At 51.8% G+C, this 27,682-nt stretch overlaps 1 long non-coding RNA gene across 1 annotated transcript; it reads left to right on the top strand.

Annotated features, from left to right (window-relative positions):
• The first annotated feature begins 855 nt into the window (after positions 1–855).
• On the top strand, positions 856–27,682 carry LOC127464062 (uncharacterized). Its single transcript, XR_007901129.1, has 3 exons — positions 856–1,080; positions 27,206–27,381; positions 27,528–27,682. It is a non-coding gene; the product is annotated as an uncharacterized LOC127464062 (long non-coding RNA).

Here is a 27,682-nt window from a genome sequence, read left to right as displayed (position 1 = left end):
ACTCCATCCAAATGTCTGTGCTCTCACTTTGACCTGAGAGAAACCTCAGGCAGGTGGAAAAGGGCAGATAAAGAAAAAACAGATGGGTCCAGCAGAAGTGATGCTGCTTCTGTCAAAAGCAGAGCAGAGACTGAAAGCACTTTAGGAAGTTGCTTACAGAAGCACTTGTGCATTCCAAGTTACAGCTCAGGAGTCTCAGTGACTTGTCCAACATGAGAGTTTCTTTTCCATTTCTCAACCCCCAGATTCCTCAGGAGTAGGAAACTGGAAACACTGACTGAGAAAAGCTCCATTCCTTCCTAATAATTGTGCTTTGTCCTTCCCATTTGACAGTGCTCTTGGAAATGTGTTACTGTGATCTGGATCTGTGAGCAGCCCTGATCTCCCAGAGCACTCATCCAATGGCAGGAAGACCTCACCTGGCTCCTGCTGGGGTTCTTGCCACCACGACCCAGTATGGGTCAATGGAATGGGGAGCAGGGCGGTGGGACCAGTAAGGACCAGTTAAGGGGGTTGGGGGCACTTCAGCATCTCCATCAAGGTCAGACCAGTACAGACCGGTACAAACCAGTATGGACCAGTATAGACCAGTATAAACCAGTATGGACCAGTATAGACCAATATGGGTCACTGGAATGGGGAATGGGGCAGTGGGACCGATAAGGACCAGTTAAGGGGCTTGGGGGCACTTCAGCATCTCCATCAAGGTCAGACCATTATAGACCAGTATAGACCACTGTAGACCAGTATAGACCAGTATAGACCAGTATAGACCAGTAAAAAACCAGTACGGACCAGTATGGACCAGTATGGACCAGTACAGGTCACTAAAACAGTGAGCAGGGTGGTGGGACCAGTAAGGACCAGTTAAGGGGGTTGGGGGCACTTCAGCATCTCCATCAAGGTCAGACCAGTACAGACCGGTACAAACCAGTATGGACCAGTATAGACCAGTATAAACCAGGGTAGAGCAGTATAAACCGATATAAACCAGTACGGGTCACTGAAACAGGGAATGGGGTGGTGGGATCAGTAAGGACCAGTTAAGGGGGTTGGGGGCGTTTCATCATCTCCGTCAAGGTCAGACCAGTACAGAACAGTATAAACCAGTATAGACCAGTATGGACTGGTATAGACCGGTATAGACCAGTACAAACCGGTACGGGTCATTGGAATGGGGAATGGGGCAGTGGGACCAGTAAGGACCAGTTAAGGGGGTTGGGGGCACTTCAGCATCTCCATCAAGGTCAGGTCAGTATAAAGCAGTATAGACCCGTATAGACCAGTATGGGCCAGTATAAACTGGTATAAACCAGTACGGACCAGTACAGGTGACTGGAACGGGGAATGGGGCGGTGGGACCAGTAAGGACCAGTTAAGGGAGTTGGGGGCACTTCAGCATCTCCGTCAACGTCAGACCAGTACAGACCAGTATTGACCAGTATAGATTAGTAGAAAACAGAATGGACCAGTATAGACCAATATAAACCAGTACAGGTCACTGGAACACGGAATGGGGTGGTGGGACCAGGAAGGACCAGTTAAGGGGGTTGGGAGCACTTCAGCATCTCCATCAAGGTCAGACCAGTACAGACCAGTATAAACCAGGATAGACCAGTATAAACCAGTATGGACCAGTACGGGTCACTGGAACGCGGAATGGGGTGGTGGGACCAGTAAGGACCAGTTAAGGCAGAACTCAGCTGGGACTTAGTGGTTTGGGGGTGGGCGTGTCCCTTCTTTAGGTGGGCGTGGTCTCTCCCTGGTGGGCGTGTCCCATCCCAAGGTGGCCATAGCCTCTGCAAGTGGGCGTGTCTTTTGCATCCTTTCCCCCTCCCTGAACTGGGAGCTCCACTGGGACTTACTGGGTTTTGGGTGGGCGTGTCCCCTCCCAATGATGGACCCACTTTCAGCCCCTCCCCCCACCTTTAAGGGCCCCCCCAAAGCCCCTCCCCCCCCTTCCTGCACCTCCCCAACCCTCAGGGTCCCTCCTGTCCCTCCCCAACCCTCAGGGTCCCTTCCTTCCCCTCCCCCCAGTGAACCTGCTACCCCTCCCCCACTCTCAGGAGCCCTCCCTGCCCCTCCCCCACCTTCAGGGGCCCTCAGGACCCCTCCCCCAACCTCAGAGACTCTCCTGCCCCTCCCCCACCCTCGGGGAACTTCCTACCTTTCCCCCACCCTCAGGGACCCTCAGGGCCCCTCCTTCACTTTCCGGGTCCCTCCCTGCCCCTCCCCAATCCTCAGGACCCTCCTGCCACTCCCCCCACCTCGGGGTCCCTCCTGCCCCTCCCCCACCCTCAGGGACCCGCCTACCCCTCCCCCACCCTCAGGGACGGTCCTGCCCTTCCCCCACCCTCAGGGAACCTCCTACCCTTCCCCCACGCTCAAGGACCATCCTGCTCCATCCCCACCCTCAGTGTTCCCTCCTTCCCCTCCCCCCCCCACTGGGGCTGTTACTGGTCCCTTACTGGTCTGTACTGGGAAGGGAGAGGGGAGGGGCCGCCCCCTTGTGGCCCCTCCCCCCGAGTGACGTCACCGGGTCCCAAAAAAAACCCCGGGGGCCCAAACTGGAGGGGGGACCTGGAACCGCTCCCTGTGTGACCAGTTCAGGTACTGGGAGGGAACTGGGAGGGACTGGGAGGGACTGGGAGGGACTGGGAGGGGGTAGGGCTTCCCCCCCTCCCCCCCCTCCGTGTCCTTGGGGTGACCTTGGGGAGGGAGGGGGATAGGCCGCTCCCAGTGGCTCCCAGTAGCTCCCAGTAACCCCAGTAATGCCTCCGGTATCTCCAGCAACCCCCCCAGTAACCCCTGTGACCTGCCCAGTAGCTCCTAGTAGCTCCCAGTAACCCCAGTGTCTATCCCAGTAGCTCCCAGTAACTCCCAGTAATCCTAGTGTCCATCCCAGTAACTCCCAGTAACCACAGTGTCCACCCCAGTAGCTCCCAGTAGCTCCCAGTACGCCCCCCAGTAGCTCCCAGTAACTCCCAGTAACCCCAGAGACCCCCCCAGTAGCTCCCAGTAACCCCAGTGTCCATCCCAGTAACCCCAGTGACCCCCCCAGTAGCTCCCAGTAACTCCAGTGTCCATCCCAGTAACCCCAGTGACCCCCCCAGTAGCTCCCAGTAACTCCAGTGTCCATCCCAGTAACCCCAGTGTCCCCCCTAGTAGCTTCCAGTAGCTCCCAGTAACTCCCAGTGTCCCCCCCAGTGCCTCCCAGTATGTCCCAGTTTAACCCAGTTCTCCCCCCCGTGGGCCCTGGGCCGGGTGGGGGAGGGGCGGGCTCACATTTCCATGGCAACATCCCTTTCCCTCTGGCCCAGTTTCTCCCAGTTCCTCCCAGTTTAACCCAGTTTTTCCACATTTTTCCCCATTTTTCCACATTTCCCCCCATTTTCCCCATTTTTCCCAGATTTCCCCCCATTTTTCCACATTTTCCTGAATTTTTCCCCATTTCCCCCCCATTTTCCAGATTTTTCCCAATTTTCCTACATTTTCCCAGATTTTCCCCCATTTTGTCCAGATTTTCCCAGATTTTCCCCCCATTTTCCCAGATTTTTCCCCATTTTTTCCACATTTTTCCCACATTTTCACACATTTTCACACATTTTTCTCCAGATTTTCCCAGATATTTTTCCCCATTTTTTCCATATTTTCCCCGATTTTTTCTCACATTTTTCCCAGATTTGCCCAGATTTTTTCCCCCATTTTCCTGGATTTTTCCCAGAATTTCCCATATTTTCCCCATTTTTCCAAAATTTTTTTGATCTTTCCCCATTTTTCCCCATTTCGTGGATTTTCACCCTTTTTTTCCACATTTTCCCAGATTTTTTCCTCATTTTTCCCAGATTTTCCCAAGACTTTTTCCCATTTTTTTAAATCTTTCCCCATTTTTCCCCATTTTCTGGGATTTTTTCCCATTTTTCTCCATTTCCCCCCATTTTCCCCAGAATTTCCAGCATTTCCCCCCCAGTTTGTCCCCATTTTCCCAGATTTCTCCCAGATTTTCCCAGATTTTTCCCTATTTTTTCCCCATTTTCCTGGGGGTCTGAGGTGGTCCCAGGAGATTTTCAAGGGTTAAGGGGATGCACAGGAGATTTGGGGGAGGAGGGGGAAAGGCGAAGGGTCCCCAGGATTCTTGGGGGGATCTGGGCAGTTCCCGAGAGTCTTGGGGGAGATTCGGAGGGGTCACCAGGAGCCCCCGGACCCCCTGAACTCACCCCACACCACCATGGCCTCGTTGGGGCCGCACTTGAAAAACAGCGCGGTGGGGGAAGACCCTGGGGCCGGGATCGATCGGGAACAATCGGGTTCAATCCTGATCCTCCCCTCCCCCGCCATCACCGCCCCGCTTCCGGCAGCCCCCGCGGAAGTTTCGACGTTCTATTGGGTGACTCACCGGCACAAGGACAGGGGCCCAGCAGAATTTGGCAATGACATCATTCATGGCTTGGGGGGGAAGGACAGCCGGCACGGCCAGGAATGGGGGTGCAGAGGGTGTTCAAGTGCCCAGGAAAGGGGCAAAAAACTTTCCCCTCTCCCTCCCAGTGCCCCCTCAGCCCATCCCAGTGTCTCCCCTCTCCCCCAGTGTCCCCTCAGCCCATCCCGGTCTCTCCCCTGCTCTCCCAGTGCCCCCATCCATCGAGGTCCCAGCCTGGCCCTGCCCCCTGCTCTGCTCTGACCTGGATTTCTCCCCTGCAGGGGCAGCTGAGGCGGCTCCAGGGCGGGCGGGAGCTTTCGGGGCAGGGGGTGGCTCCTGACATGCTGCTGGAACCGCCCCTGCCTGGGCGGGCCCGTCAGCCTGGGGCACCTCCTCACCCGAGCCTGGGGGACGGGCTGGCAACTGGGAGGGGCTTTGGGAAGGAATGGGGAGGCTGAGAAGGGGTTGGAGGTCGTGGGGGTAAGTGGGAAGGTGTTTGGGGGAGTTTGGGGGTTTGGGAGGGAGGTTGGGGAGATTGGGGCAGCTGTGAGGGGTTTTGGGGAATCGTCGGGGATGTGGGAAGGAACTGGGAGAGAGTTTGGGGGCATACTCAAGGGGAAGGGGGCAACTAGGAGAGGGTTTGAAAGGTTCTGGGAGGGCTGGAGGTAACTGGGAGGGGTTTGGGGGCATCTTGTGGGTTTTTGTGGGTCTGGGAGGCAGTTTGGGGGCCTCGGAGGGTTTAAGGGGAAGTTGGGAGTGTCCTGTGGGACCGGGATGGGATTTGAGGGTTCCTGGAGGGGCTGGGAGGGTTTTATGCCTTTATACTGCGGGCATTGTCTAGTATTGATGGGGGTAATCCGTGAGTTGGCTGTTTCATAATCATCCAAATTTTAACAAGACTTTTAAGGTGGTCAACCTCAGTTTGAAGCAGCTCATTTTTAGCAACAAATTTATCCGATTTTTCTCCTGTTTCAAAGGCTAACGATGACTTCAACACCACATTTTCTGATTTCAAAACAGTAGACTCAACATCAGAAATCCATTCATGACTTCCCTGTCACCACTCCATCTGAATGTCTGTGCACTCACTGTGACCTGAGAGAAACCTGCCTGTTTGCAGCGCACTGACTGGGCAACTTTTCTTTTTGCAGGTGGAAAAGGGCAGATAAAGAAAAAACAGATGGGTCCAGCAGAAGTGATGCTGCTTCTGTCAAAAGCAGAGCAGAGACTGAAAGCACTTTAGGAAGTTGCTTACAGAAGCACTTGTGCATTCCAAGTTACAGCTCAGGAGTCTCAGTGACTTGTCCAACATGGGAACTCCTTTTCCATTTCTCAACCCCCAGATTCCTCAGGAGTAGGAAACTGAAAACACTGACTCAGCAAAGCTCCATTCCTTCCTAATAATTGTGCTTTGTCCTTCCCATTTGACAGTGCTCTTGGAAATGTGCTGGTGTGATCTGGATCTGGGAGCAGCCCTGACCTCCCACAGCCCTGACCACACACACCTCATCCAACGGCAGGAAGAACCTGCCTGGCTCCTGCTGGGGTTCTCACCACCCACTGACAGCTTCTCCCTGCCGAGGGGTGGGCAACTACCCAGGCAGGATGAGACCTGACCCCAGCAGGCAGCAAAGTCCGTGCCCTGGCACAAAGAACCCCAGAGCACAGGGACCCTGCTCTGCAGGACAGCCCCGGGCATCCCTGGCTGCACCCCCACCTTCCCACCCCACAGCCATCCCTGGGAGAAGGAGCCCACCTGCGCTGTCCCTCTGACGGTGCTGCAGGGAAGGCCTGCCCTGGAGAACATCCTCCTCCGGCGCAACAGAGAAACTGGGAGAGTCCTGACAGATGTGCAAGGCTGTGGGATGTGGTAGCTTTAGGAGATTCCTCGAGGAACACAAGCGACATTGCCCTGCACCTGTAGACTCACTCTGCAGAGGAGTGTGAAGTTGTGTCCCCAAGTTGTGTCTCAGCTGAACACCTCCCATCTTTCTGCTGCCTTTAACCTCCCTTTGCCTTTCTTCTCTTCTCTCGTGCCTACAGGCAGTGCCCTCGGCCCTGCTGGGCTGTGCAGAGGAGCTGCTCCTGGGCAGAGCTGTCTCTCTGCAGTGCTGCCCGCTTGCCAGGATTTCCCTGTGTGCCAGGAGCCCGACCCAGTTGAGCAGCACAGCAAGAGCCAAAGGCAACCCTTTCTCTGCCCCTCTGGGTTTCCCGCAGGTGTCCCTGGGGCTCCAGGGGAACCTGCTGTGGAACAGACTGAAGGAAACAATGATGTTCCCTCTTCTCACCTCTTCAGTGACACTTCTTTCCAGCAGTGACACTTCTTTCCAGCAGTGACATTTCTCCTCTTAGAAAATTACCAGAGTATGATGATCACCTTTTCTAGTTTCATCATTACACAGGACACCAGGAGGGTGACAGCAAAGGATCTGGTAACTCCCTGGCACAGCGGGGGTTTTCCTGGAGTCACACAGAGAAATGTGTCAGGGCTCTGAGAGGTGTCCAACCCTGAGCTGGACTGATGCACACACGGGGGTGTTCAGAGACACGAGTCCTTCCCTGGCACACACACAGGCAGTTCATTGCAGCAGGGGCAGTGTCTCCCTGGGCTCCTGCTACCACTCCCAGAGCCTGGAGCCACCTCAGCCCTGTAATGCTCCCACCCTGCCCACTCCTACACTTCAGATGAACATTGGGGTTTTCTAGTCACTGGAACTGCCCAGACCAGCCCCTCCCTGGTGCCCCCATCTCCCTGCCCCGCCCTAGCCCAGCAGAGCAGCACAGTCGTTTCTGGTCCTGCAGCAAGAAAGGGAGGTAATAGAGGACAGGGACAGTGACTGCATGTCTGGACTGCTCAGGAGATCATCAGCTCAGGCGGCAGCTCCTGCAGCCCCAGGGTCAGACCCGCTTCCCAGTGGCCCAGGCAGCTGCTGCCACGTGGGCACAAGCTCTGCTGCCCAGGAGGGTCCTGTAGTGAAGGGCTTTGCAGATGGCCACGTAGCGGTCATAGGACATGATGGTGAGAAGGGCAAGCTCCGCTGTGATCAAGAAGAAAAGCAAAAAACACCTGTGCAGCTCATCCTGAGTAGGACATGCCCCTGGTGTTCCAGAGGGAATTGGTCATGGCTTTGGGGAGAGTGGTGCAGATGCAGCCCAGGTGTGTGAGGGAGAGGTGGAGCAGGAAGAAGTCCCTGGGGGGTGTGCAGGTGGTGGTGGCAGGCTACAGCGCTGAGGATGAGGCCGTTGCCCAGGAGGGCAGCCAGGGAGATGCCCAGGAAGAAGCAGAAGTGCAAGAGCTGCAGCCAGGAGGAGGAAGTGGGGGATGGAGCTGCTGTTGGCCATGAGCTTCCTCCGGGCATCAGGAAATGTCCAAGGAGGAAAAGGCAGTGAAAACTTTGGGACAGGTTTCCTAGATCAAACCCATGAATTCCTCTGAGCATCTACCCTCATCCCAAGTATCTGCAGTCACACATATATAGATTCTGGACTGTAGAAGACAGGCTTAGCATGACTTTAAGATGATTTCTTCTCAATTTTTTGATTTATTTTTCTACTGCCAGGTCTGAGAGGGGCATCGTGGAACCAAAGGAACCCTGAGACATTTCAGAATCCCACATGTGTTGGGTCTGTCTGAGCTGGAGTTCATTTTCTCACTGCAGGCGTCACAGTGCTGTGCTTTGCATTGGGAGCTACAAAGGGGTTAATCACACCAGTGCTTTGGCAACTGCTGAGCAGGGCTGGTGCAGCATCTGCATTGTCAGCTTTGTCCCCTGAATCGGGGGCAAGATCATGGGAGGCGATACAGACAGGTCAGTTGAGCCAAATGGACCAAAGGGACATTGCAGAATATATGGCGTCAGCTCAGCGACAAGAGCTCAGGAAAGGAACAGGAAAGGGGGAAAATCCATTTTTTTACAATACATGCCTTCTGAGCGGCTTCTCTGTGTGGTGAAACCCTGCTTCCCATGAAGTGGCCAGGTATCGCTGCTGACAGGAAGTAGAGAGAAAAATCTTTTTATTTTCCTCTTCACTTATGCATGCGCAAACTTTGGCTTTTGCTTTAGTAAAGTGCCTGATCTCAAGGTAGAAATAATTTTCCATCTTATTCTGTCTCTTCTGTCTGGCTGGGAAGGGCAGCAATAGAGCAGCTTGGTGGGCACCTGGCATCCAGGTAAGGTCAACCCACTGCAACATTGCAGGGCCTCATGGAACCAAAGGACTGCTGGGAGACTGGGGGAACTCACGGAATCAAGTGGCCGTCGTGGCACTGCCCTGCCTCATAGAAGCAAATGTTCCCTGGGAAACTACAGAAACCAGGGACTTAAGGGACATCATTGGGATGTGCGGGACCTCATGGAATTAAACAAACCGTGGGATATCTTTGGAACTTCATGGAATCAAAGGGATAAAACAAAAGAATTAAATCCCATGACCAGAAACCATTGGATCGAACATTTCTTTAATATGCCAGCTGGGGATTCATGGGGGTACTCTGCCATGCATGAATCAAAGAATCAGTATAAATTTCAGAGTATAAATACAGTGATACTTGAAAGACCCTCCCCTTCACAAGCAGTCCAAAATTCTCTTCTGATTTTAGGGTCAAATAGCCTCTTGGATTTTATTCGTGGAGCAAGACTGCCATCTAGCGTCCATTTCTTCTGGGAGGGGCAGTCATTTTCACGGAGTGGTCTTCTCCCTTAGCAGGCTTCATAGCATCTCTGATTGATCTATCCGACCCCTAACCCCTAAACTAAATGCTTTAGGACCAGCTAAGACGTGTCTTAGAACTTCCCATTTGCTTAAACAATGTAAGACTTTCTTCTTAACAGAACAATCTCTTATTAAACAAGTTTTCTGAGGCCTGTAAGCTAATTTCTTGAAGATGGGTGCATGATACACTCTCTATTGGTTTCCATGTATCATCTACATTCTCTCTCCTACAACTAATTGTAGTCTTAAAAGAAAAGAAAAGACTGCTACCATGCCAAGAAAGCAAACCCCTTTGTTGATTAGGATTTTTATCTAAGAAAAACTTCTGATTTACGAAACCATTAAGGATGGAGATCCTCTCTCATTTCAGTGCCATTGTGACAATATGGGGCCTCATGTAACACATGGAACAGAGAACACTGCGCATTCCCAAGCAATCAAGGGGCCATTGTAACACTCCAGGGCCTCATGGAAGACGGAGGCCCCGCAGAGAGACCTCAAATCAGAGGTTTGGGCAATCCTCAACCAGAGGAAGTTCAACAAGGGGAAGTGCCAGATTCTGTCCCTGTGATGGGGCAACCCCGAATGTCCAGACAGACTGGGAATGATATTCTGCATAGCAGCGCTGGAAAATGGCCTCTGGGGTCCTGGTGGATGGCCAGTTGGCCAAGAGTCAGTGGTGCTCTGGCGGGGGCTCACTGCTCGGTCACAGGAGGGTTTTCAGACACACGAGTCCTTCGCTTGCACACAGACACAGACAGTTCATGGCAGCAGGGGCAGTATCTCCTGGGGTTCCTGCTGCCACGCCAGGAGCCTGGATGCACCTAAGCCCTTGTGGGGTGCCACCTGCTCTGCCACTATCTGAGATGCCCCACCGCCTGAGAGATGGAAACGAGGAGCTCTGTCCAAGAGAAGCACATCCCAGAGCTGCACGCATGGGCTTTGCCGGGATTTAGAACCGTAAATGCAATGTGACACCGAGACACTCTTTGTCCCACATATTTTCTAGGTCTCCCCAGGAGGTTGATGGCAATTGTTCTTGCTCAGGGTCATCTCCCCACACCAACAGCAGGTGTGTGCTCAAGACTTGTCTGTGCAATGCAAACAGATACACGCTGTCTAGTTCTTCCGGTCTCTCCAAGGAAGGCAAAAGAATCTCTGTGTGCCGGGTGAGAAGCCAGTGCTGGAAGTTGTGGTTCTATTGTGAGTGCCAAGAGCCGATGGCAGGTCTGTGATGAATGCCCTGAGGAGATGACCTGGGTTTTCCAGTGCACATGGCAATAGATCACACCCTGCTTTGGTGGTCATTTATGTCCTTCGGAGGTGACAGAGATGGGAAAGAGAATGAAATTTTTGAATGTGCCTCTGAGTGCCACTCAACCTGCTGCAAATGTGCAGATTCCAGTACATCCAGTTCAGGTGTGAGAGGTTGTTCCCTGGTCCTCTGAGCAAGAAGAGCTGGACGAGGGACACAGCAGAACTCGCTTACTGAGACTGCATCTCCATGAATCCCAAAGCAAGTGCGAGGGGTTATGCCACATCCGAGTTTTCTCAGGGGAAGGTGTTTCTCCCATACATTGCCTCCCTGTGGCACTGGTGCCACAGCCCCCGACAAAACCACAAGTGGTCTTTGTGCCTAGCAAAAGTGCTCCTACTGCTAGCAGGGATGTTCCACGGGAAAGGCCAGGAGAGGTTGAGCCCGGAGGGCACTGAGCCCGGAGGGATGTTCTGCCTCTTGCGCCCCTCGACCATTCTCTCAAGCGCTTGCCCTGGAGGACAATTCAGGAGTCTCCACGTGCCAAAAGAGAGATGGGAGGGAAGAGACGATGGTGGTGTAAGAAGCACATGGCCTGTCAATCTGAAGATCCTCGATGCCAAACACCACCCCTGCCACCCAACCCGGCCCTGCCTGTTCTACGGCCCAGAGCACGGACCGCCGCCGTGCTGCCGCCGCTGTCGCCTGGCCTCCGCCTCCAACCAGCACCGGAGGAGAGTCCGAGAGGCACCGGTGCCTGTCCCAGCCCCGAGGCTTAATCCTGCAGCTTTCCATTCTTCAGTGACTTCACCAATCCACTTCTCTTTTCCGCTCACCTCTCTCCAGCAAATATTAATGGACATTTCAACTACTACACTCCTTTATATCCTCTTAAAATTCTTCTCCGTATTGGCTTGACTGCTGCTGTGCCCTTTGTTTTGGGAAAAAACATCCAGCGCAAAAACACTTCCGACGGCTTTTCTTCATCTCCCTGTCAGTGTCTTCAGGTAGAGCCCAGGTGCAGCAGGACCCATTGGTAGAGACCAGCGAGAGCAGTGAAATCACCAAGTGCTCACACGCCAACATACGAAACGGTGAATTTATCCATTCCTACCGGCAGCTCCCGGGTCACAGCCCCGAGTTCCGCGGTGCTAAATGGTCCAGAGAGCTGCTAAATGGTCCAGAGAGCTGCGGGCGCCAACGGGGCGGCTGTGGGTGACGGGTGATGGTCTTTCTACAGTCCTCTGGCTCTCCGGGTACCATCATGGAGACTAGTTGGGTATTAGCGCTTCTATTAAAACAGGGTTTTCAGCCACACAAAGAGAACAGGCTTGAGTACCTGGGTGCCAAGTGACATAAAAAGCACAGCGCAGCGCAAGAGGCACCAGTGCTAGAACACTGAATTTACCCCTGGTCTATCAAATCCTCATCTCACTAAACTTAATAATGCGTCAGATTCTGCTTCCAGGCTGCATCTGGCACGACCTCCAGTTTTCTCCAGGCTGCCCAAATAGTTAGAACTCTCTGTTTTCAGGACAAGCATACGTATTTCAGGTGTTCCCTAGTCTTCTGAGCAGGAGAAGTGACACAACTGGGATCTCCTCACGGAGACTGTATCTCCATTGGTCCAAAGCGGGTGGGAGATGCCATACCGTGATTTCTCATGGGCAGGTGCTTCACCCATGCACTGCTTCGGCGTAGAACTGGTGCCACAGCCCAAGTCTAAAACTAAGGTGCTATTTGTCTCCAGCAGAAATGCTCCCGTTGACAGCTCCGCTCCCCACAGACGTCGATCGGTCTCCCGGTGTATCGCAGCCCCCGTAAGCCATGGCCCACTGCAAACAGAGAGATTTGAATATGTTGCCAGCCAGGGAAAACTGGAAGTCGTGCCAGAGGCAGCCTGCAGGTTGAAAGGGATGCATTAATAAAGTTAGTGAGATGAGAGTTTGATAGACCTGGAGCAGCTTTGGAATGATCTCGTGATTTTCTTTAGAAAAGGAGAAATGTGTGACTGCAGAGAGAACCGAGATATCTTTTGGTGGCAGCATGTGGAGGAGAGGACAGACGGAGAGGGATAGCGAAGTTGAAGTGGCGAGTAGAGAGAGAGAAGGAGGCCTGAGCTTTCTCTTCTTTCCCTCTTTATTTCTTTAGAGAAGTAAGATCGCCTGGAGTGAATACATGAAGGACAGCAAGTACATGATCTGCAGCGATGTTTCTCTATTCAGTTGTATTCCCCCACGGGGCCTGAAAAGGCAGTTGACTATTTCCTGGGAGGAAAAAGAATGCATTTATGAAAAGCTGGGATATAGAGAGGAGGTGTACCAGGCAGAAAGTGACGACGCTGTAGCCCAAATTCATGCTGAGACGAACCTGCCTGTTTGCCGAGAGTGTCAGAAATCTCCACCCTGTGCCGAGAGAAGAGAGCTGCCAGAAACGAATCTCTTAGAGGGGGAGCAAAGGAAGCAGGAGGGTTGAGAAATGAACTGTACTTTCAGTACCTCAAATGCTCTCTTTGGGTTTCTCCCTCCCCAAGCAGCAGCCCGTCTGGCTCCCCCAGCCGATGGCATTCTGAGCATTGCCTGGCTCTGGGGTCTCACTCATGGGCAGAGATTGTTCCCGGTCAGCTCGCAGTGCAGTCCTCCCCTCCCCAGTTGCAATCGCCTGCTCTGCTGCACACCCACTGATGTGCTTTTGGGAACTCCGGGCTTCTACCCTTCTGCACCTTTCACATCTTCCCGTGCTGTCCTCAGCTCTCTGGGTTGCTTGCAGCTTCCTCGGGGAACACGTGTCTCCTCTGCTTCTGTGGCTTTCCCCCTGTCCTTCTTCATCTGCCTGGGAAGAATGCCTCTCTCCCAGCTCCCCGGGAAAGGGAGATGAGCCCTGCTGGGCAGCAGCCCGGTGTCTCTAGATTTGCCTTTCTCTTCTGCGAAAACGCAAAGTCTGAGAGGAACGTGGCTCCAGCAGGGCTGCTGGATATCCCAGCTCCAGTGATGGCGAGAGCATATGCCCTAGGGAATGTACTGAGGGATGAGCAGGGAACAGGATGAAGACCCTGACGCACATGCAGGGAGCACATGGGGCAACTACCAGAGTGCTGCTTGCGAGTGGTGGGGCTAGGAGAGCCCTGGCCCACCCACGGCAGTTGAAGGTCTGGAGGCTTGGCAGATGGAGACCCTTACACCCAGCCCCTTCCCTAAACCAAGTCCAGAGGGATCCCAGGCACCCATCACACCACAGGAAACAGAGGTTTTCACATGCTTCCCAGGTGGAAGAGCATTATCGAGTTCACCCTCCTTATGCCTGTGTGCTCCTGAAAATTTTCTACCATCTTAAGTATCAGAGGAGAGAGAACACATTTAGAGGAAGCTGAGAATTCTGCATTTTTACTGAGAGGCTAATGAAGGATGGTCCTGCAACCATCCTTCCTGAGGCCAGGGCCACATGGCTGGAGGTTTTTCCTTTCTTACTGCTTTGCTTTCCTCTCTCACCACCTCTAACACTTGGTCTGGCTTGGTTGCACCTCGCTCCTTCGCACTGGCTGCCTTCACAGCTTCTTCAGAACACGTCCGAGATGTAGTGTTCAGATCCTTGACGAGTGACACTCCAAATCTTGCGGACCCTTACTCTCTGTATTTTCCACACTCTAGGCAAGGCAAGAACCCCTCCTGCTATCCAAAGAGAAAGATCTTCATGAACCAGAGAATCGCGGCTCCTGCCTGGAGTGGATCAGAGTAACCAGGAGACGATACCTCAAGAGAAGCTAGGGACACACATGGCAGCTGACTGCAGGATGCCCAGATTTGCGCTGCCCTGTGCTGTATAAATCACTTTGCACTCAGGCATTCTGTCGCAAGCCTGCGCTCTGTGTAGGAATGAAAAGCCGTGTTTTCATAGGGGTGCTAATTTGCTCTGCCGTAGAACCAATTAACCGAGTTTTGTTTCTAAGAGAATCCCCTGAAATCTCTGAAGACGACAGAGTCAATGAGTCCGTGTCCGCCAGGGCCCAGGAATACAGAGCCGCGTTCCCATGATGGGGTCCAGAGAGCCAGAGGACGGAGGAAAGACCGTCTCCCGTCACCAACAACCACCCCGTTGGCGCCCGCAGCTCTCTGGACAATTTAGCAGCGCGTACGGGGAGCTCGGGGCTGTGACCCGGGAGCTGCCGGTAGGAATGGATACGATCTCCCGCCGCCAGCCCTGCGCACAGATCAAAATCACGACCAGCGCCGCCAGCCCCGCTCCCCGACAGCGCCGCAGTCGCCGATCCGCTTCCCGGCGCCTCGCTGCCCCCGCCAGCCCCGACTCTCTGCTCCTGGTGGACCTCCTCTACCTTCCTCTCCCTCCTCCCCTGTCCTCCTCCAACAAATCCGCCCCGGGGCTGGGACAGGCGCCGGCGCCTCTCGGGCTCTCCTCGGGTGCCGGCTGGAGGCAGAGGCCAGGCGACAGCGGCGGCAGCTCGTCAGCGGTCCGTGCTCTGCACAGTAGAACCGGCGGGGCCGGGCTGGGCTTGCGAGAATGGTCGAGGGGCGCAAGAGGCAGAACATCCCTCCGGGCTCAGTGCCCTCCGGGCTCAACCTCTCCTGGCCTTTCCCGTGGAACATCCCTGCTAGCAGTAGGAGCACTTTTGCTAGGCACAAAGACCACTTGTGGTTTTGTCGGGGGCTGTGGCACCAGTGCCACAGGGAGGCAATGTATGGGAGAAACACCTTCCCCTGAGAAAACTCGGATGTGGCATAACCCCTCGCACTTACTTTGGGATTCATGGAGATGCAGTCTCAGTAAGCGAGTTCTGCTGTGTCCCTCGTCCAGCTCTTCTTGCTCAGAGGACCAGGGAACAACCTCTCACACCTGAACTGGATGTACTGGAATCTGCACATTTGCAGCAGGTTGAGTGGCACTCAGAGGCACATTCAAAAATTTCATTCTCTTTCCCATCTCTGTCACCTCCGAAGGACATAAATGACCACCAAAGCAGGGTGTGATCTATTGCCATGTGCACTGGAAAACCCAGGTCATCTCCTCAGGGCATTCATCACAGACCTGCCATCGGCTCTTGGCACTCACAATAGAACCACAACTTCCAGCACTGGCTTCTCACCCGGCACACAGAGATTCTTTTGCCTTCCTTGGAGAGACCGGAAGAACTAGACAGCGTGTATCTGTTTGCATTGCACAGACAAGTCTTGAGCACACACCTGCTGTTGGTGTGGGGAGATGACCCTGAGCAAGAACAATTGCCATCAACCTCCTGGGGAGACCTAGAAAATATGTGGGACAAAGAGTGTCTCGGTGTCACATTGCATTTACGGTTCTAAATCCCAGCAAAGCCCATGCGTGCAGCTCTGGGATGTGCTTCTCTTGGACAGAGCTCCTCGTTTCCATCTCTCAGGCGGTGGGGCATCTCAGATAGTGGCAGAGCAGGTGGCACCCCACAAGGGCTTAGGTGCATCCAGGCTCCTGGCGTGGCAGCAGGAACCCCAGGAGATACTGCCCCTGCTGCCATGAACTGTCTGTGTCTGTGTGCAAGCGAAGGACTCGTGTGTCTGAAAACCCTCCTGTGACCGAGCAGTGAGCCCCCGCCAGAGCACCACTGACTCTTGGCCAACTGGTCATCCACCAGGACCCCAGAGGCCATTTTCCAGCGCTGCTATGCAGAATATCATTCCCAGTCTGTCTGGACATTCGGGGTTGCCCCATCACAGGGACAGAATCTGGCACTTCCCCTTGTTGAACTTCCTCTGGTTGAGGATTGCCCAAACCTCTGATTTGAGGTCTCTCTGCGCGGCCTGCGTCTTCCATGAGACCCTGGAGTGTTACAATGGCCCCTTGATTGTTTGGGAATGTGCAGTGTTCTCTGTTCCATGTGTTACATGAGGCCCCATATTGTCACAATGGCACTGAAATGAGAGAGGATCTCCATCCTTAATGGCTTCGTAAATCAGAAGTTTTTCTTAGATAAAAATCCTAATCAACAAAGGGGTTTGCTTTCTTGGCATGGTAGCAGTCTTTTCTTTTCTTTTAAGACTACAATTAGTTGTAGGAGAGAGAATGTAGATGATACATGGAAACCAATAGAGAGTGTATCATGCACCCATCTTCAAGAAATTAGCTTACAGGCCTCAGAAAACTTGTTTAATAAGAGATTGTTCTGTTAAGAAGAAAGTCTTACATTGTTTAAGCAAATGGGAAGTTCTAAGACACGTCTTAGCTGGTCCTAAAGCCTGTAGGACATCCTGTCCCCAAATGGATAACTGTAAATATTATTAATAAAAAAGTGACCCCCTCCATTATTCAAGAAAAGCTTGTATCTCTGTACTAAAAGCATCCAAGGGTCATGTCCCCCAGTTTTCTATCTGACAAGGATTTGGAGGGGCTGCTTTGTGCAGGGAACCCTTTGGGGGCCCCTTGCACATGGGTAGGGCTGCACTCTGGGGGTGTGGGGCTTTGGTTCTTTGGTTGCCAGGGGCCACTGTGAGTCACTGAGCCGGGGTGGGGAAAATGGGCAGGGCTGGCTGGGACAGGCTGTGGCACCTGTGACATAAAAGGGAAGTGTCCCCGTGGGGCAGCTCTGCAGGGCCCATCAGGGGATGCTGCCCAGTGCAGCCTGTGCTGTAGGGAGCACGCACACAGGGAGAGGTTGGGCCGGACGAGGGTCAGGGTAGCAAGGCCGCCCCAGGGAGTGGGTTCTGCCCCTGCCTGCATGGCCCAGCCCCTGGCAGGAGCGCCTTGGGCAGGGCCCGGTGCTGCTGCTGGGGCAGGGGGTGAGGCCTTGCCGCCTGCCAGCTGCCTGGGCCCCTGTCCTTGCTGCGCCACATCCCCGAGGCTCCATCCCCGCTCCCCCAGCGCCAGCTCCCTCCTTCCCAGCCCCAACCAAGCCCTTCTCTGTGTCCTCCTGCAGGCCATGGCTTTCACAACATTCCTTTTGGTGCTTGTGCAAAGCATCATCCAGTCCCTGCAGGCGGTCGGGGAGGGGCTGCACAAGACTCAGTGAGCTTGGAGGTCTTTTCCAAGCTGAAGGACTCTTGGATTCTGTGATTGTGTGCTGGATTCAGCTGGGTCCGTGTTAGCAGCATTAGTTTGCTCCCAAAGTTTCCTCGCTGTCAGCTCTTGTGGCCTAAGGCTTGAGCTCCTTTAACTCCTTGTGCTGAGCTACTGATGGGAAAGGAGAGGCCTCTGCCAGCAGATTCCTGGTGTTCCCTGTAGAACAGTGAGGGAGAAGGTGTAGTCAAGTGGGAAGAGGAGTACTGTTTGTGTGTGGCCTCCTATGTGGCCTTGGCACCTTTGAGGGGTCTGAAGGAGAAAAGAGCTTTGTTAAAGTGAGAAGTGAAATAGTGTGTTGGCTGTGGGAATGGGAAGGGAAGAGGAACGGAGAATGGGAAGGGAAAGAGGAATGGAAAGACATCTGCTGATGCTGTCGTTTGTTATGTTTGCATGTAGCAGGGTGTGGTGGAAGAAAAAACCAATTGGGAAAGATATGTGGCATGGAGAAGCATCTATGGGAACTAGATGGACTTTTATACACTGGACAATTTATCCACCGGACTGACAGTTGTTCCCCAGTTTTACCCCAGTTTATTGCTGTATTGTCATGGAGTTTTATGTACCCCAGTTTACTGTTGAATTTTTATGAAGTTTGTTATACCTCCATATTGTTCCCCTTTCTCCCTCAGATTTTCCTGCCCAAAGTTGTTTGTCACCCTGTCCTCCCCTGCTTTCCCGCTCCTCTGCCACTGATTGGCTACAGTTCGCTGCAGTGCAAAGAGAGCTCCCATTGGCCCTTTCTCCTGGAGACTCCGAAGTTCCACCCGCCTTTTCCCTGTCTTCCTATCACACTTTTCCCTGAGTTGTCAGTTCCATGCTCCTCCCCAGTTCAGAATCCTCCCCTCAGAGTTACCTTATTTAAAACCCTGTTGTCCCTGAATAAAGTGGCATTGCTGCACAAACCCTCGACTGTACCAAGAACCGTTATTGCAGTGCTCGGTCCCATTTCCCATGCCCCCGGACCATGGCAAGTGGCGCCCAACGTGGGGCACAGTTGAGGACTCTCATATTGAGAGAACTCCTGTGTCCTCACCTGGGTTCAGGCGACGCCAGGAGAGGCGATCGTCCCCGCCGGTCCTCCTCAGCAGAGCGGACGGCTGTGGGCTCAGCGGTAGCTGCACGGGTCGACGCACCAGACAGGTGAACTGCTGAGGACATTCCTCACCCTACCCTAACACCCACAGCCCGGTAGAACACCAAAGGGAGGACTTTCCATCAAGAGACTGTTGTTGAGACCCGACTAACATCAACATGGGACTCACACTCTCAACCTCCCAAAAATTTGTATACAGGCGCCTAAAAGACTTTGTAATAGAACACGGTCACCCCTTAGATAAAAAATTGGCAAAATCACTCGCCAGATGGCTCGACCACAAGGGTCACCAGCTTGCCGAGGACACCAGCGTAGAGCAGTGGCAAGCCATAGGCTACAGCCTCTGGCGGGACAGCGATAAGGGGGACCGTATAGCTAAAGAGGCACTCATCACATGGAGGTTAGTTCTGATGGTGCTACAGCACCAGATGATGAACAAGAATATCAGCCTCCCCAAGACAGACACTGAGCGGACAGAGAGGGACACTGAGCAGACAGAGACGGACACTGAGCAGACAGACATACAATATGGAGGGAGGGGGAAGAAACCATCATGCCGAATTCAAAATGGCGTCGAGGAGGAGGGACCCAGGGACCACGCGGAGAAAAGGCGGGAAGGGACACCGCGGGAAAAATCAGCGCAGGAAAGGAGGAGGCGGGTTCCCTTAGCACCACCCTCCAGGCCGCCTCCGCCTCCACCTGATTGCATCAGAGATCCCTCCCCCAGCATGCCCACGAGCACACCCACTTCCTCCAGCCCCACCTCTTCCCCGGATACATCACCTTCAAGGGGCAGAAGGGTGGCAAAGGACAGGGTCAAGGCGAAGGTCAGGACCTCCTTCCGGCAAGATGGCTGCGCCCATAGGCCTCACACCACCGAGGCCTACCCCGCCTGCCACCACCCTGAACCGGACATAGACTTAATGCAGCACTCCCCTGAATGGTAGCTTAAGCTACCAGATATCTGGAGAGCCTTCAGGGAGGAGGCTGCTAGCGCTAAAGACACTGAATTCCTAAAAGCATTTCCCATCTATGTAGAGGAAGGAAGGGTCCCAGAGTGGTTGTAGGGAATTGGCTATAGAACACGGCTTGCCTAGGCAGTGGGAACATCTTAGATAGCGAGGTTACAGTGCCCTTGTACCCTGTTAGCTAGCTGGTAAACAGGACATTGTGATTAGCAAAACAAAAAGCAACTGAGTACCACCTGTGTCAACAAAGAAATGAGTAAGAGGTGAGATCAACATTTAAGCAGAACCAATAATGAGCTTAGCTTTTGCAATATGTATGAACTAATTATAAAGCATATATTAAGCTGTTAGCAATGATCAATAAACGAAGCTTGCTGATTCTCATATTGAGCGTCTCATTCTTCCCTCGTAACGACATGCTAAAAGATATGAAAAAGGTCATCGTCGAGTATGGGTTGGGGGCACCCTTCACCATCGAGTTGCTAGAATCCTTCTTCCTGGCCTATAAGCTGATACGTTACAACATAAGAGCAGTGATAGGAGGACTCTTTACAACAGTACAGTCCTCAGTATTTGAGGCAGAATGGAAAAAATTAATCACTGCATATGTCAATGACAAAATGGAAAGAAGGGGAATCCCAATTCAGCAGGCAATAGACATGTTCTATGGGGAGGGGAACTATTCGAGTAGGGGGGATCAAGCTCGAATTGACCCCAAATTTTTAGAAGCGACTAAAGAATTGGCATTAGAGGCCGTGAAAAGGGTGACAGATGCCTATGTGCGGACGCCTTCTTTCACACTTATTAACCAAGGCCCAAAAGAACCTTTTGTAGAATTCATAACCAGGCTAAAAGAGGCAATCAGCAGGCAGGTCCACCAAAAAGAGAGCCAGGAAATTTTATTCAATAAATTGGTTATCAAAAAGGCGAATGAGGACTGTCAGAAAGCTTTGAAGATGTTAAAGGATCCCTCCCTACTCGAAATGATAGACGCTTGTAAAAATATAGGTTCCAATTCCCATAAAGCGCGTCTATTGGCTGCCACTTTCATGGGTCCCCAATCATGTTTCAATTGTGGTGAAAAGGGACACTTCAAAAAACATTGTCCTAAGTTAGTCCCCGAACCAAATTTGCCTAAGACCCTATGTCGGAGGTGTGGGAAGGGCCGCCATTGGTCTTCTAGTTGTAGGTCAATGACCAATATCAATGGTGAGCCCCTTCCCCCCAGGAGGTCCCCAGAGCTGAGGAAAAGGGTAACCTTCCAATCTTTGCCCAATCTTCGCCCTTGCTCCTGTGAACATCAGGGAAACGGGGAGCAGAGCGCCCAGGGGGGCGCGACAACACAAATAACCCCTGTTCTCCGCTCCATCCTGCGCCCAACACCGCGCCCAGCTACCCCATTACCCAAGAGCCTCCGAAAGACCTCATTCCCGTTCAGTGTGATCCTTTAAATTCAGCAGACCCTATCTCAGTTAAAAACCAGTGTGTTCCCCTAAATTGGATAATCCTTTCCGTTACTCACCTGTCTACTCACCTAAGCTCCTATGAGCAGGTCAGGGTTAGACCATCTGCCCCGGTCGATCCAGATAAGACTTACCTCATGATATCGCACTTTTCAGCAGTGGCTAAGGGAATAATTGTAGTGCCTACTCTCCTGACAGGACTAACGAACACAAATATAGCTATATGCCTAACTGTGCATCTCCCTCCCGTGCAGTTGGAGGACCGCTTCCCCGTGGTGAAGATGGTCTCCACCGACGAGCTGCTCTGCGTGGTGTCCCCAGATGAGGAGCGGAGGGAGGGATCACTGAGGGAAGTCCACTGGACAACCTCGGTGAAGACCTCTCGCCCTCTTCTAACATGTCTCATCTACTTTTCTCAACCTAGGCACCCTCAGAAAGTCAAGGTGGAAGGGTTACTCGACATGGGGGCGGATGTCACCATAATTACCTCCAAGGACTGGTCGTACAGCTGGCCAGCCCAGACCACTGACATCAGAGTCAACGGTGTAGGGGGATCGCAGTACCCCGTCAGGAGTAAAGAGGTAAAGAGGAACTCCGAAGTTCCACCCACCTTTTCCCTGTCTTCCTATCACACTTTTCCCTGAGTTGTCAGTCCCATGCTCCTCCCCAGTTCAGAATCCTCCTCTCAGACTTTAAACCCCTTATTTAAACCCCTGTTGTCCCTGAATAAAGTGGCATTGCTGCAGGAACCCTCAACTGTGCCAAGAACCGTTATTGCAGTGCTCAGTCCTATTTCCCATCCCCCTGGACCGTGGCAGCAGGGAGATTGCCAAAACTGAAACCAGTACACAGTTGAAAGCTGAACAAAACAACATTTATTCCAAAGAAAGTAGCAAACAAAATGAGAAACCAAGAGACAGAAAAGAGAAGGGAAACAAGCCCCCAAGACAACCCCCCATTCACTCAAGTGTTACTTACCAGGTTGTCTTACCGACCCCAGAATGCTTAGAATTCCCCATAGCAGAAGCTGCATCCTCATTATCCTCAATGAGCCAATTTTCATTAATGTGAGGAAAGCTGAGAGACTGTAGAAACATCAGTTGAACTTCAAAGTCTCCTGGTTTCTGTCTCTCCTCAGACTTAGAATCAGGGTTAGGGTTAGGGTTAGGGTTAGGGTTGGGGTTAGGGTTTAGGGTTAGGGTTAGAGTTAGGGTTAGGGTTAGGGGTTTTTTTAGGGTTAGGGAACGGGGTTTGCGCATAGCTTGCAGTCTCTTTTTTAGGGTTAGTGTTGCTATGCGCAAACCCGATTCCCTGACCCTAATCCTAAAAAAGTGAATGCAAGCTATGTGCAAACCCTGTTCCCTAACCTTAACCTTAAAAAAGAGACTGCAAGCTATGCACAAAACCAGTTCCCTAACCCTAACTTTAAAAAAGAGACTGCAAGCTACTAGGGTTAGGGTTAGGGTTAGGGTTAGGATAAGGGTTAGGGTTGGGGTTAGGGTTTAGGGTTAGGGTTAGGGTTAGGGTTAGGGTTAGGGTTCGGGTTAGGGTTAAGGTTAGGGTTAGGGTAAGGGTTAGGGGTTAGGTTTGGGGTTAGGGTTAGGGTTAGTCAGAATCTGTCTCAATGCGCGATCTAACTATCGTGGGTTTACCCCATTCCAGGAACGCCAACCGTAAACCCTAAAACCTAAACCCTAACCCTTGCTAACCTTAACCCTAACCCTAACCCCAACATCTCATAGCAGAGGGAGGGAGGGGCCTGATTCCTCATCAGATATATCAACAGTCAAAAACCTGTAAGCTCAGCTCTTGCCTTTGCAGGGCTTCACACCGTCAGCACTGGAGGGAGGGAGGGGCCCGACTGCTCATCAGAGGTATCATGCAAGTCAAAAGCCTGAAAAGTCTCCTAGAATGCAGAAATCATTAACCATTTCAGTCTCTGACAATTGGTCCACACAGTAACTGCAAGCTATGCCCTAACCTTAGAAGAGAGACTGCAACCCTCGAGATGTTGGAGGCTCGAGGCATGGTCTGTGACACTAATCATGGCTATAACTCATAACTTCTTGGAGTATGGGGACTTCCCTCCTTCACCCCCGGCAGATCAAGGCCACCACTTCAACTGACAGACATGGAAGCATCGCTGGACCCCGTGTCCAGCATCTGTCCACTCTCAGCTTTTCTTTCTCTTACTCTCCCTTGCTCTTCTCCTGCCTTTCTCTCCCCTATGCATTTTCTTTCCCCCCCCAAAGGTTATCTCTGTGTCACATTGTGGTATGACAGCACCCAAACTGCTAGCATACCTGTTGATATAGAATTGTTAAAATAAACCTTGCCAGTATATGTTTTCAGACACCGATTATTTAGTGTCGTTTCACTTTAATCCACCCCAAGGGAATTATTAATAAAAACCTGAGTCACCCCCTCTCCCCTTTTCCTGGGGCGGGTTGTAACACCAATCAGCACTGACTCCGCCCAGGAGGCGGAGCCAGTGACGCAGAACAATCAACACGGACTCCACCTCTTGACTCCAGCCAGTGGGCGGGGCCAGTGCTCTATAGAAGCAGAGTACATACCGGATGGCGGTGGGTATTCTGCCAGACACGCAACAGAACAGCAACAGCAAAAGCAGAGACCCAAGAGAAAAAGCAAAAGATTCTGACAGCGGTGGGCACTGAATTGGGCTTATAGCCCAAGAGGGGTTTACTGGGCACCACTGCGTTCCTGGAATGGGGTAAACCCACGATGGTTAGATCGCGCATTGAGACAGATTCTGACTAACCCTTACCCTAACCCCAACCCTAACCCCTAACCCTTACCCTAACCCTAACCCTAACCCTAACCCTAAACCCTAACCCCAACCCTAACCCTTACCCTAACCCTAATCCTAACCCTAGTAGCTTGCAGTCTCTTTTTTAAAGTTAGGGTTAGGGAACTGGTTTTGTGCATAGCTTGCAGTCTCTTTTTTAAGGTTAACGTTAGGGAACAGGGTTTGCACATGGCTTGCATTTGCTTTTTTAGGATTAGGGTCAGGGAATCGGGTTTGCGCATAGCTTGCAGTCTCTTTTTTATGGTTAGGTTCAGAGAAAAGGGTTTGCGTATAGCTTGCAGTCTCTTTTTTAAGGTTAGGGTTAGGGAAGAGGGTTTGCGCACAACTTGCAGTCTCGTTTTTAGGGTTAGGGTTAGGGAAAAGGGTTTGCGCATAGCTTACTTTCTCACTTTTAAGGTTAGGGTTAGGGAAAAAGGTTTGCGCATAGCTTGCAGTCTCTTGGTTAGGGTTAGGGTTAGGGAACAGGGTTTGCGCATAGTTTCCAGTCTCTCTTTTAATGTTGGGGTTAGGGGACAGTGCTCTATAGAAGCAGAGTACATACCGGACGGCGGTGGGTATTCTGCCAGACACGCAACTGAACAGCAACAGCAAAAGCAGAGGCCCAAAAGAAAAAGCAAAAGATTCTGACAGCGGTGGGCAATGAATCGGGCTTATAGCCTGAGAGGGGTTTATTGGGCACCGCTGCGTGTCCGGAATGGGCTAAAACCACGATTGTTAGATCGCGCACTGAGACAAATTCTTCCTAACCCTAACCCTTACCCATAGCCCTAACCCTAACCCTAACCCTAACCCTAACCCTAACCCTAACAGTAACCCTGTCTTTTGCTAACCCTAAACCTAACCCTAACCCTAACTTTTGCTAACTCTAACCCTAAATTTCCTAACCCTAACCCTAACCCTTTCTAACCCTAACCCTAACTCAAAACCTAACCCTAACCCTAACCCTAACCCTAAACCCTAACCCTAACCCTAACACTAAACCCTAAACCAAAAGGAAACTTCCTTTGCTATGCCTACTGGGTGGAGTCAGTGCTGATTGGTGTTACAACCCGCCCCAGGAAAAGGGGAGAGGGGGTGACTCAGGTTTTTATTAATAATTCCCTTGGGGTGGATTAAAGTGAAACGACACTAAATAATCGGTGTCTGAAAACATATACTGGCAAGGTTTATTTTAACAATTCTGTATCAACAGGCATGCTAGCAGTTTGGGAGTTGGGCTATCAGTTGGGAGGCATGGCTGAAAATAGGAAACAACAGCCCTAATTCCCAGGAAAGAAAGCCTGGAAGCTTTGGCTTTGTGGTGCAGTTGGTGGGCCACACTGGGCACTCCATGGGCAGGCAGCTAGAGTTTTCTGGATCTGGAAGTCAATCTGGGGGCCTCGGAGTGTTTGAGGGGAAGTTGGGAGTGTCCTGTGGGACCAGGATGGGATTTGAGGGCTCCTGGAGGGGCTGGGACGGGTGTATACTGTGGGCATCGTCTAGTATTGATGGGGGTAATCAGTGAGCTGACTGTTTCATAATCATCCAAATTTTAACATACAATATGATTATTAGAATAAAAAGCAAAAAGGTAATATCAACAAAACAGTAACAGGGTGAAGCTCTTGGTTGAAGACTGGTTTCTTCTTTTTCTCCAGTGATTTTAATTCTTTTTTGTCTGGGTTTTAATCCCATCTTTGGCATTTTGCTGCGAACATTTTGTCCCCATATCCATTGGAAATTGTATTAACTGTTGATGAGAACAAAGTGGAATCCCAAGGTATGTGATATATTGATAGGATTTCACTGGTTGGCTTTTAATTTGTCCAGGTTTATCGCCATAATGCTTCTGCTCTTAAACCACTTGAATCAGAATGAATTGTTTTCTGGGTCGGGTTCTCTTTTTGAGTCCAAGATTTTTTAGTGGATTCAGTATCAGGCACAAAGGAAATTGAGGGAGGTAAAGAATAATCTTCCCTTTGTTCATTATCACAGGGATCACTCAGTCTATTTTCATTAATGTGAGGAAAGCTGGGAGACTCTAGAAACATCAGTTGAACTTCAAATTCTCCTTGTTTCTTTCTCTCCTGAGACTTAGAATCAGGGTTCTCTGTGGTTTCCCAAGTCTCAATGCCAGGGTAAGACACTGGTTTATGAAGTTGCCTGACCAAACCAGGAGCCTGTTTTTTTAGCAACAGTTTTCTCTCTGCACTCTGGTGCAACAAGACTTTGAAGGTGGTCAACCTCAGTTTGAAGCAGCTCATTTTTAGCAACAAGTTTATCCGATTTTTCTCCTGTTTCCCTCTCAAAGGCTAACGATGACTTCAGCACCACATTTTCTGATTTCAAAACAGTAGATTCAACATCAGAAATCCATTCATGACTTCCCTGTCAGCACTCCATCCAAATGTCTGTGCTCTCACTTTGACCTGAGAGAAACCTCAGGCAGGTGGAAAAGGGCAGATAAAGAAAAAACAGATGGGTCCAGCAGAAGTGATGCTGCTTCTGTCAAAAGCAGAGCAGAGGCCAAAAGCACTTTAGGAAGTTGCTTACAGAAGCACTTGTGCATTCCAAGTTACAGCTCAGGAGTCTCAGTGACTTGTCCAACATGAGAGTTTCTTTTCCATTTCTCAACCCCCAGATTCCTCAGGAGCAGGAAACTGGAAACACTGACTGAGAAAAGCTCCATTCCTTCCTAATAATTGTGCTTTGTCCTTCCCATTTGACAGTGCTCTTGGAAATGTGCTGGTGTGATCTGGATCTGTGAGCAGCCCTGACCTCCCAGAGCACTCATCCAATGGCAGGAAGACCCCACCTGGCTCCTGCTGGGGTTCTTGCCACCACGACCCAGTATGGGTCAATGGAATGGGGAGCAGGGTGGTGGGACCAGTAAGGACCAGTTAAGGGGGTTGGGGGCACTTCAGCATCTCCATCAAGGTCAGACCAGTACAGAGCAGCATAGACCAGTATAGATCGGTATAGACCAGTATAAACCAGTATGGACCAGTATAGACCAATATGGGTCACTGGAATGGGGAATGGGGCAGTGGGACCGATAAGGACCAGTTAAGGGGTTTGGGGGCACTTCAGCATCTCCATCAAGGTCAGACCATTATAGACCAGTATAGACCAGTGTAGACCAGTACAGACCAGTATAGACCAGTATAGACCAGTAAAAAACCAGTACGGACCAGTATGGACCAGTATGGACCAGTACAGGTCACTAGAACAGCGAGCAGGGTGGTGGGACCAGTAAGGACCAGTTAAGGGGGTTGGGGGCACTTCAGCATCTCCATCAAGGTCAGACCAGTATAGACCAGTATAAACCAGGGTAGAGCAGTATAAACCGATATAAACCAGTACGGGTCACTGAAACAGGGAATGGGGTGGTGGGATCAGTAAGGACCAGTTAAGGGGGTTGAGGGCGTTTCATCATCTCCGTCAAGGTCAGACCAGTACAGACCAGTATAAACCAGTATAGACCAGTATGGACTGGTATAGACCGGTATAGACCAGTATAAACCAGTACAGACCGGTACGGGTCATTGGAATGGGGAATGGGGCAGTGGGACCAGTAAGGACCAGTTAAGGGGGTTGGGGGCACTTCAGCATCTCCATCAAGGTCAGACCAGTACAGACCAGTATAAACCAGGGTAGAGCAGTATAAACCAGTACAAACCAGTACGCGTCCCTGGAACGGGGAATGGGGTGGTGGGACCAGTAAGAACCAGTTAAGGGGGTTGGGGGCACTTCAGCATCTCCATCAAGGTCAGGTCAGTATAAAGCAGTATAGACCCGTATAGACCAGTATGGGCCAGTATAAACCGGTATAAACCAGTATGGACCAGTACAGGTGACTGGAACGGGGAATGGGGCGGTGGGACCAGTAAGGACCAGTTAAGGGGGTTGGGGGCACTTCAGCA

This window comes from Manacus candei, unplaced genomic scaffold (assembly GCF_025592945.1).
Source record: "Manacus candei isolate 608988 ecotype Guabito, Panama unplaced genomic scaffold, ASM2559294v1 h1tg000189l, whole genome shotgun sequence".
NCBI classification, from domain to species: Eukaryota; Metazoa; Chordata; class Aves; order Passeriformes; family Pipridae; genus Manacus; species Manacus candei.
The sequence above is the reverse complement of the archived record's forward strand: the minus strand, read 5'-3'. Positions and strand labels throughout refer to the sequence as shown.